Source organism: Galeopterus variegatus, unplaced genomic scaffold (assembly GCF_000696425.1).
Source record: "Galeopterus variegatus unplaced genomic scaffold, G_variegatus-3.0.2 Scaffold1486, whole genome shotgun sequence".
In the NCBI taxonomy this organism is placed as follows: domain Eukaryota; kingdom Metazoa; phylum Chordata; class Mammalia; order Dermoptera; family Cynocephalidae; genus Galeopterus; species Galeopterus variegatus.
This window is the reverse complement of record NW_007727597.1, coordinates 101,720-112,138: the sequence shown is the minus strand read 5'-3', so window position 1 is coordinate 112,138 and position 10,419 is coordinate 101,720. Positions and strand designations below refer to the sequence as shown.

Below are 10,419 nucleotides of genomic sequence, written 5' to 3'. Positions count from 1 at the left end.
GTCTGTATGTGGGATCCGAACCCTCGGGCGGGAGCGCCGCCGCGCTTCCCAAGCGGCGCACTATCCAGTGCGCCACCGGGCCGGCCTTTTTATAAATACTTTCTAAAAATGAATACACCAGAGCATGGACTATTCCTGCACATGTTAAGTTATTACTGGTATTAAAAAGTAAGATATACTTGAGCTGGATGGTTAACTCGGTTGGTTAAAGCACAGTGTTGTAACACCAAGGTCAAGGGTTCAGATCCCTCTACTGGCCAGCACCAAAAAAAAAAAAGGTAAGGTAAAATATGCAATATGAGATATTTGTATTATTTATACAAATGTAAGTAATTTAGAAAGTAAACTGTGATGTCATTGATACAAGGTAACATCTCTGATTCAACAAAATCCTGACAGCTTGTTTAGCATCCCAGTTGGAAGCAAAACTGATCTTGGGCAAATGACCTGATCTCTTCGATTTTCCACTTAAATACTTAACTTGGATAATACTACTAATTTTACTGGGTTACTGAGAGAAAGAAACGAAATCATGTATGTGGATAGTACACTCAGCACAGTGCTTACTGGCCATTACTGCTGTGTTGCTGTTATTACTGATGGGCAAACCACTTAAATACTTAACTTGGATAATACTACTAATTTTACTGGGTTACTGAGAGAAAGAAACAAAATCATGTATGTGGATAGTACACTCAGCACAGTGCTTACTGGCCATTACTGCTGTGTTGCTGTTATTACTGATGGGCAAATATGTAGCAGTCACATTAAAGGAGCTAAATTTAAGCAATATACGCACTAGTCTTTAAAGGTCTTTCCAAATTTTTGAGTACCACAAAAATAAAACAAGCAAAATATACAAAAACTACATGAAAAACTCCCCCCAAAAAAATCTAGTATATTTTACAACAATAAAAAAAGTCTAAGTTCTATTCTGACAAGTAGAAAAGGTCTAAGATTCCATACAGAAGACATTTACTACTTAATCCCCAATATCTTGGAAATAGAAAAAATCATTTAATAAGAATTAACTAGTGTTTTAATAAGAAAGAACTAAAAATACTTATTATTTAAAAAAGTAAAAAATTAGTAACAGGCTAAATGTCCATCAATATGGGAATATATATTTTTAAAAATTATGCAGCTATTAAAAGAACCAGAGGAACTTATATATCCTAATATGGAATGATCATGATGTTAAGTTACAAAAGCAAAAAATAAGACTCTATTTATATTAAGATGACCAAAAAAAAAAACTTATGTTACATACATACATATTTATTCACATCAATGCATACACAAAAGACGGAAGATATGCAACTAACAGTGACCTCTTAGGCTTTACTCTGCATAATTCTGTTTTACCTGACTATTTCAGTGAAGTTCTATTTATATATTACTTAAGTAATCTACGAACCCCAAGAAAAGTTAGCCAATAAATGCACTAGGCCAAACCAAGTAAAAATAAGGTTTAGAAAGCACTTTATAGTTTACAAAATCCTTTAACACATTATCTGATTTGATTCCCACAATAAGCTTCTGGATTTTAAAAGTGAAAACAGACTCAAGTTTCTATTAATCCACAGTTAATGAATGCAGAGCCAAAACAGAAACATACCCCCTGACTCTAAATTCAGTGTTCTGGTCTTTACACTATGGTACCTCCATAAATTGAAAATGCTAGCATCTACACTAAGGCACTTTAAATCTCTGTAGTGCTTCTGTTCATGTGAAAGTTCATAGTGTGGAAAAAGCATAGGGTAGGAGTCAAAATACCTAGGTTCTAGTCTGGACTACTCCACCACTAAGACTTGATGGTAAATCAATCTCTACAACAATGATTCTCTGTGGCTGCATATCACATTCAACAGCAATGCTTTTTAAATATTCTAATATCCAGGCCTGACTTCCAGAGATTAGACTTAAATAGTCTGGAGCATCAGGATGTTTATTTAAAGCTCCCCAGGTTATTCTAATGCGTAGCTTAGTTAAGGACCACAGCTTTAGGACTTAATATCCTTGTATGATAAAAATAACAATAAAAGATGTTAAAAATCACTTATGCTGCATAATTCAGACAGATAGATCTTGGCATTCTAGACAGAGGGCACATAACACTCAGATGGGTCATTCAAGATGTATAGACATGCTGTAGGCCAAAGGTTCTCAGGGAGAGATCTCGGGAACCCTAGGGGTCCTTGAAACCCTTTGAGGTATCTGCAAGGTCAAAACTATTTTAATAATAACTAAGACACATAACCACCAAAAACTAGAAACCACCCAAATGTTTTTCAACTGATAAGTGCACAAACTGCAGTATATTCATACATTGAAACAGGACTCAAAAATAAAAAGGAACAAACCAGTGATACACACAACAACACAACTGAATCTCAAATGCATTATGTTAAATGAAAAAAGCCAGACTCAAAACACTACATATTGTATGATTCCATGTTACAACATTTGGGAAAAGGCAAAACTACAGGGACAGAAAATAAGTCAGAGGGTGCTGGGGCAAGGGAACATTTTGGGGAGATGAAAATGTTCTATATTTTCATTGTGGTTACACAAGCATATGCATTTATCAAACTTCACAGTCAACTGGACACTAAAAAGGGTAAATATTTCCCTATACGTAAATTACACCTCAAGAAATCTAACTTTCAAAAAGAACGTGTTATTCGCCTTTCCATTCGCATTCTCTCGTAAGTGTACAGTGTTTCCAGAAGCCACACAGCTATGATGTCATCACTCTGCACCTAAAGAATGTGCACTTGTATATTCTTATGCTTTAAACTTTTCCCCATTTTAATTTCCAATACAATAAACAGTGATGGATGTAACTGACATACAAGAGCTCTCATGAGTTCTCAATAATTTTTAACAGTATAAAGGGTATCTGAGACCAAAATGTTTGAGAAATACTGTTATAGGTAATGGGGAAGCCCTGAAGTGCTCCAAGCATGGAGAAACAAGAAGAGTGACACAGGGAAATTAGTTAAAAACTTACTACAGGGTCTGATTAAGGCTGATCCTGGGATGGACTGAAAATAAATTAGGTCCACACATCATCTGTAGCTTATTATATTGTGATATAAATTCCAAACCAGTTTCTCTCTACTGGGCTATGTCTTTGTTATAGCATTACAGTTTACAAACTAAATCCTACACTGCATTACTGTTAAGTGATTGTGATTTTGGATTATTTACTCAGTTGCCACTGTCTCTCTGATACAAACAATGCCTATAATTTTAAATTGACTTTTACAAATTTTTAACTTGAAAAGTAACCATCCCAAAGAGACTCAAAACCTAATTTACGAGTGACTCAGTACTTCATGGTCAATTAGACAAATTAGGTAACTGTTTAAAAGCCAATATATTACTTCTCTGAAATATGTTTTCACTTGTATCCAGAAACACTATGACAATCCCAACTTATCAAAATTTTTTCTATGCAATGTGTTTTCTGGATTTTTGGGGGGTTGGGTGGGGAGGTGTTTGTTTCTGTTTTTGTTTGGCAGTTTCCTTCCTTCCTGGAGAACATTCATTTCTAAATACTAGCCCCATAAATTCTCAATTATTTTGAGTACAGACATTTTTCTATAATCTTCTCATGCCCAGTACTATTATAGTACTTTAGTACGCCACAGAGGTAATTTATTCAGAAAACCATCCATGTTTTTTAAGTTTTAAATAAATAGAAAATAGACAGATGGATAAATGGATGAATAGATGGATAGACTGATCGATCAGTCATGGGATGGAGGTTGTAGGTATCAGATGAAAGGATAATCTCTGCCCACACCCCCCCATAAAACAATAAAACTTAAATACAGTTTTATAAGCCACTTAAAATGAATGTGTACGTGTGTGTGTGTAGTTTTAAATAAATAGAAAATAGACAGATGGATAAATGGATGAATAGATGGATAGACTGATCAGTCATGGGATGGAGGTTGTAGGTATCAGATGAAAGGATAATCTCTGCCCATACCCCCCCATAAAACAATAAAACTTAAATACAGTTTTATAAGCCACTTAAAATGAATGTGTACGTGTGTGTGTGTGTGTGTTAACAGCCATTATATATTGCTTCTCTAATTGTTTTAAGCAGCCAACACCACTGACACTTCTTAGCTTATACCAAACAGATGGAGATCTGTCTGGAGAATTCAATTCGCCACCTTTCACAAAATTCACCTATACTTCTATTCCAGAAATCTGGGGAATTCCACACTTCTGCCAAAGTAGCTGTGTATTATTAAGACAAAGTAAAACTAGATCCTTACCTGAAAGTATAGTCCTTTTGATTCTACCTTTGATAAAAATCTTGGAAATTAGGTTACGGTCAGTATTACAGGAGATTCAAATTTGAAAATTCACCTATGAATTAAAAAGGGGGAAATAATTAATTTGAAGTACATGCACAATGAAGATAAAAACATCAATTTGATCAAAGATGAAATTTCCATTCACTTGTTAAAGCCAAATGGTTTCTGCAGGAAACCTGTTTTCTGTGACTCAAATCCAAAATGGAAAGCGTGGGTGGTTCTTCCTGTCTCACCATTAAGAGTCGGCCAACTGGCTGGCGAAGTTTTCACACAACTTCAGCTCAAACTCTAGCCTTCCATCTGCTCTAACACGGCCATACCTTAGTGACATGAAAGAGGAATGAAGGCTTTCTTCAGCCTCAAAGTCTTTAACGGGGAACCTTTGCCTTATTCTATCTAAACCATATTTGACTAAAATGCCAAGTTTTTCAAAACTTCAAATCCAAAAGATGTAAAAGTAATAAGAGCTAAATTACAAAATAATTCAAGGACTTTACAGCTATCTCTGACTCTGGAGCTGTGATTTCTAAAAATGACAAACTAATCTCTCTCAGGTACTAAGATACAGTAGCAACTGCTTTCAGCCAGTTACCTTAAGCAAAGCTGTGCCTCTTCCCCACCCACATGGCATTCATCATTTGCCAAGACATGCCTGCCAACAGACACCACATTTGAACTTCTGAACATGTGACTGCCAGAATGGGATACGAATCCAGTAATTCTGTAGGGTATTTCTGCATATCTACTTAGAGCTAGTAAACTAGCTAGTATAACAGATTTCACTGAAAACACAACACACAATAGTCTGCCTTCAGTGACAAGAAGACCACAAATACATGACACTAGCGTGGTAAAACAATCATACATATGCTACTGCCCAACTAAATCTTAAATCCTTAAGTCTAAGTCAATGGAAAACCTGCGAATAAAAGATAATAAAAATTCAGACAGCTGCTTCCAACATTAATATAAGGACTACGGGGTAGCAACCGTCCAATTCCTAAAGATTCCAGGTCCAGTGTGGAAAATTCCTCATGTCTCAGGAGACTTTTTCTCAGAAATGCTAAGAGACTCTTAGAGTTCACCCTGCTTAGCAGAAAAAGGCACTTCTCAGGGCTTTTTGACAGCTCAGCAAGTTCTCCCATAATGATTCCTCTGCTAAGTCACACATGAAAACCCACTGACCAGGCTAACGTGTCTCAGGGCTTTTTGACAGCTCAGCAAGTTCTCCCATAATGATTCCTCTGCTAAGTCACACAGGAAAACCCACTGACCCTCTGCTAAGTCACACATGAAAACCCACTGACCAGGCTAACGTGAGGCTCCCAAGATATTCATCTCTAGGGCACTGTTTCATGTAGAGACACTGAAACATACTTTAAGCACACTATTTGTACATTTGAATTTTGGAAAATACTTGTATGGAGGCACTAAGCTATCATAAGCAAATATAGATCATAAGCTTTTAGAGGTAGAAGAGACCACAATATCTCATTACCACTGTAATACCCTCATTTTACAGATTAAGTCAAAACCTCCAGCGCTCTTACTATTACACCTTCTTTCTATTCAATTCCAAAAATTATATTTTAGAGCATATTAAAATTGAGTTACAACTCAGTTGCATGATAAATATTGCATTTAACCATTTGTTGCAAAAGAAGCAATTTACATAGAAGATTAAGACATAAAAACCTTTACATTATACCTAGCTGGGGGAGGAGGGGTACATTGGGATTGGCTGTCTTTCTCCATACAAGTAGGGTCTAATTTTATCCTCAGAAAAAAAGCACATATAAACTGTATATACAAATCATCTTTCTCTTTTTAAAAACTGATTGCTTCCAAAACCAGTACATCTAGCAGAAAGATACAAAGTATGTCTTATTTCCTTTACACAGAATGTTGAAATGCAAAAATAGAAGTCTTTCCTTCTAAAGATGAGGTTTAAAATATTTTTCAAATAATTTTCACTGCACTATAATTAATTTCCTCTAATATAATATATTTAGCTTCAAAACAAACCAAATAGATATATTTCCCCGTTATTTTGAACACTTCTGTGACAACAACCTAAGGCAATCTTTCATTCTGTTCATTTTTCTCAACTTCCAAATGACAATTCCTCAAATAAGCACATTTTTGCAACACTAAAAAAATACATGCTTATACACATAGAAAGAGAAACATAAATAATTTGTACAGGATAAAATACCTGCATGACTTTTTGAAATCCTTAAAACATAAATTTCAAAAAAAATTCATAACTGCTCCATGGATTATCTCCAAGGAGAGGCTTGTACACTTCTCTCATATTAAGGATACTTCAGTGAAAATTTGTGACAAAAATGAGTCCCAATTCTGCCATTAACTAGCTGTGTGATACTACTCAAGTCATTTAAGCTTTGGACTTAAGCTCATATAAAAAGTTAGCATAGTTGATTTCTAAGGTATATTCTAGGTTTCTTAATATCTTCCCAAGACATTATCTATCATCTTTCTTTCCCTTGAATTCTAAAAGTCAGATATATCTTTGAAATAATAAAAATGAACATTTATAAACTACTTCATGTCCTAGAACTTAACAGGAGACTACCAACAGCTTAGCTAAGTGAAAATTTTAGAACATTATACACTTTATGTTCATTAAATGTATCCCCTTGTCTCACGTTTTACCTTTTCCAAAAACGTTTAGATTAACAGAAATATACTATTACATCTGGATGACTTTAATAAAGCATTTTCCAACTCTGCCAAGTTGGAAGATATTGAGTCCTCCCTTTCCCTCCCTCATCCTTCCTCCATCACCCTCAGTACCTTGATACTCTGAAACCCAACTTTTTTGGCCACACTGTTGACAATGAAAACTTTTTAAACCAGCTATGTTTAAACTGAGCTATGTGCCCAAGTCTACATCTGTATGCATGTTTATCATTTAGTACCACAGATTTTAATATCTAAAGAATTTGCTCCACTAATAATATCTGCATAATTTAATGATCGTTTAATCTGAATGTGAGTTTTTAATCTGAATCTGAGTTTTAATTTGCCAATAAACAAGGAGGCTGCCAATAAACAATGAGGTTCCAGAAAACTGGATACAACATAACTCAAACACTTAATTTATTTTCTTTACATACCAACTGATAATTTTGCCATCTACAATAATTCAGTGAATAAAACAATCACTAGCACTGAGAATCTGTCATTTTACTAGTAGGAATCCTAAAAAGTAGCTGTTTTTGCTGAGTTCATTCATTCAACATATACAGGTTGAATATCCCTTATCTGAAATGTTTGGAACTGGAAGTATTTGGGATTTGTTTGAATTCTAGAATATTTACAGATATTTAACCAGTTGCACATCCTTAATCTGAAAATCTGAAATCCAAAATGCTCCCATAGAGCATTTGCTTTGAGCATCATGTTGGTGCTCAAAAAGCTTCAGATTTTTGGAGCATTTCAGATTTCAGATTTTTGAATTAGGGATGCTCAACCTATATTTGCTATCTACTATGTGGCAGGCACTATTTATTCTTTAGGCTGGGGATACAAAAGCTGACAAAAGTTTCTGCCTTCACAGAGTCTGTACTCTAATGGAGAAGTCATACAATAAGCAGAAAACATAATAAGCAGACAAACTATATGTGGGAGACATGTTAAAGGGGATATGTGCTATTGAAGAGAAAAAGGACAGGACGGCAGGATAAGGAGATCCAGGAATGAATGGAGAGTAGGGGGTTGCAATCTTAAATAGAGTAGAGTCAGGGTCAGACTCACTGCAAAGGCAGCAAAAGAGCAAAGACGGAAGGAGATGAAGTGAGCCAGATTGAAGCATCCCAGGAATTCTTAACTTGTCCTGACTATGCATGTTATGGCAAATGCCTTAGCAAAAGAGTTGTGTATGTGCAAATCTATGAACAACCCAGAGAGTAAACAGAAGAGAGTGTGTACAAACTCCTTTACTTTTGCAGTTTACTTTACCAAGTGAAACTTACATATTCAATTAGGCATTCTCATTGTGTTCTTTCCCAAGTGTTGTCTTGAACATAATTCTTACTTCTGCAATTCACTTTCCTCAAAGCTCAAGAACAAATGTCCAAGTGTTCGTTTGACACATAAAAAAGCACCAGTGTTAGCCAACCAGTGACTCCACTAAGACATCCTGGCTACTGTGTCAAGACTCAAATCTCAGTATGGGGAATCCAGGAGGCACAGAAGCTCTTTCCCAGTGTGGAGAAACCTCTGCTTCCCTAGAGGATTTAGAGGGAAAAGATTGAACTGTAAAACCAGAAGGCCTTATCACCAATCAGCTATATAACTTTGAGCAAATCACTCTGCCACCTGGGCTTTGGTTTACTCAACTGTAAAATCAGGGTACTGGGTCACATGATTTCTAAGTCCCTGCTAGGGCTAAGTCCATTTCCGAAAAGAAACTCTAGATAAATGGCCATATATTAAAAGTTATAATAATGTTATGCTTTGTAACTCTGCTAACCCACCATCACAGATTCATATTAACTTATCCTTCTAATTACAGTAATGAATTTGTACAGACCCATTCATAAAGTCTCAATGTGCGTGCTCACGCTCTCTCTTTCTCTCTCTGTGATCAAAAGAACAAATTCAGGGCCGGCCTGGTGGCGCACTGGAGAGTGCGCCGCTTGGGAGCACAGCGGTGCTCCCCCCGAGGGTTCGGATCCCATGTGGAGACCGGTTCCCGCTCACTGGCTGAGCGCGGTGCAGGCGCAACACTGAGGGTTGCGATCCCGTTGCCGGTCAGTAAAAAAGACAAAAAGGGAAAAAAAAAAGAACAAATTCACAAGAATGGGTCACGACTTTCAGTGGTATTCACCAAGAAAAATAACCCAACATTTCTTGTCTTTGGTTTTTTTATCCACATACCAGACAAAATAGAATTCTAAAGTAACACAAACACAAAACTGCTGGGGTTTTAAACATTCTTTATGCACCCTCCCCTTTCCCCAGTAAAGTTTTTAAATAGTAAGTTTCCTTATGAGTCATTTTCAGTCTTGTATTATTGATTACTATTATATTACATTTAATTATATTATTATATTTACCGCTATATGACAGGGGAAAGAAGAAACACAGGAGTAGGGTGCAAGCAACCACTTTGCTGGCAGAAAGAAGTGGGGTGATTTTGGCTGTGGCTTCCTGATGCAAAGCATCCTGACTGCGGCAGGGGCCGCAGGTCCTCAGTGGGCCAGTTCTGGCAATGGTTCTCAGTAACTTGGCCTACAGTCTCTTTCTTCAACCCTCCTGATGATTTGTTAAACTAGCTATCACCCTTAATAAATCGCTTTGTGTTTAACATTAACGAGAATAGATCTTAGTATCTGTAACTAAAAACCCTGTCCAATATATGTAGCAAATATTTATTTCATTATTTCCACATATAAGAGCTGAAATTGAAAAGAACAAGTGACACATAGAACATTCCACTGTAATCCAAGAGTTCTTTGTTTGGATCCAGGGCTCATATCCACAATCAACACGTTGAAACTTTCCTTACATGTACTTTCTCATAAATTTCATCACCTCTGCCATTCAAGGAGAAGAAAATAGTTTTTGCCTAACTAATTCTCTATCAATAAAGATGCTGATGACGGTAACTTGGCAAGATACTTGAGAACAGGATACAATAAACATCAGTTTCTATACCAGTTCAAGTTTATGGAGAATCCTGCAATGTTAGGTAGCACTTTTAGAACATTCTCAAACTGCAGGCAAGGTGATCTAATGCTGTGTTTGGATGCCAAAATGATCAACACTTTGTGCCAAGGCATAACTTAATTCACAAAGCAGCAGTGAACTTTTCACTGATTTTCTCCATCCCTCAGGGTAAGATAATCATGTTTGAACCACAGACACATCAAGTAACTAAAATACAACACTGTTACCTAACACCGAAAGCAAACTGGAAACACTGAGAAGTGATTATGCATGTTAAAATTCTCTTCTTGGTATAAAGACACCAAGTCCCATAAAATCAGTTGGCAAAGATGGAAAAAGTAATCAGCTTTTTTTTTTTTTTTTTTTTTTTTTTTTTAAAAAATGA

General features: G+C 36.1%; 1 protein-coding gene across 2 annotated transcripts in view; it reads right to left on the bottom strand.

Moving 5' to 3' along the window:
- The window catches only part of SIPA1L1 (signal-induced proliferation-associated 1 like 1), a 313,419-nt gene that overhangs the window by 272,254 nt on the left and 30,746 nt on the right, over positions 1–10,419 (bottom strand). For both annotated transcript variants that reach the window (XM_008577308.1, XM_008577309.1), the window contains exon 2: positions 4,296–4,389. The gene's annotated coding sequence lies outside the window, so the exon portion shown is untranslated. The remainder of the gene's footprint in view (positions 1–4,295; positions 4,390–10,419) is intronic.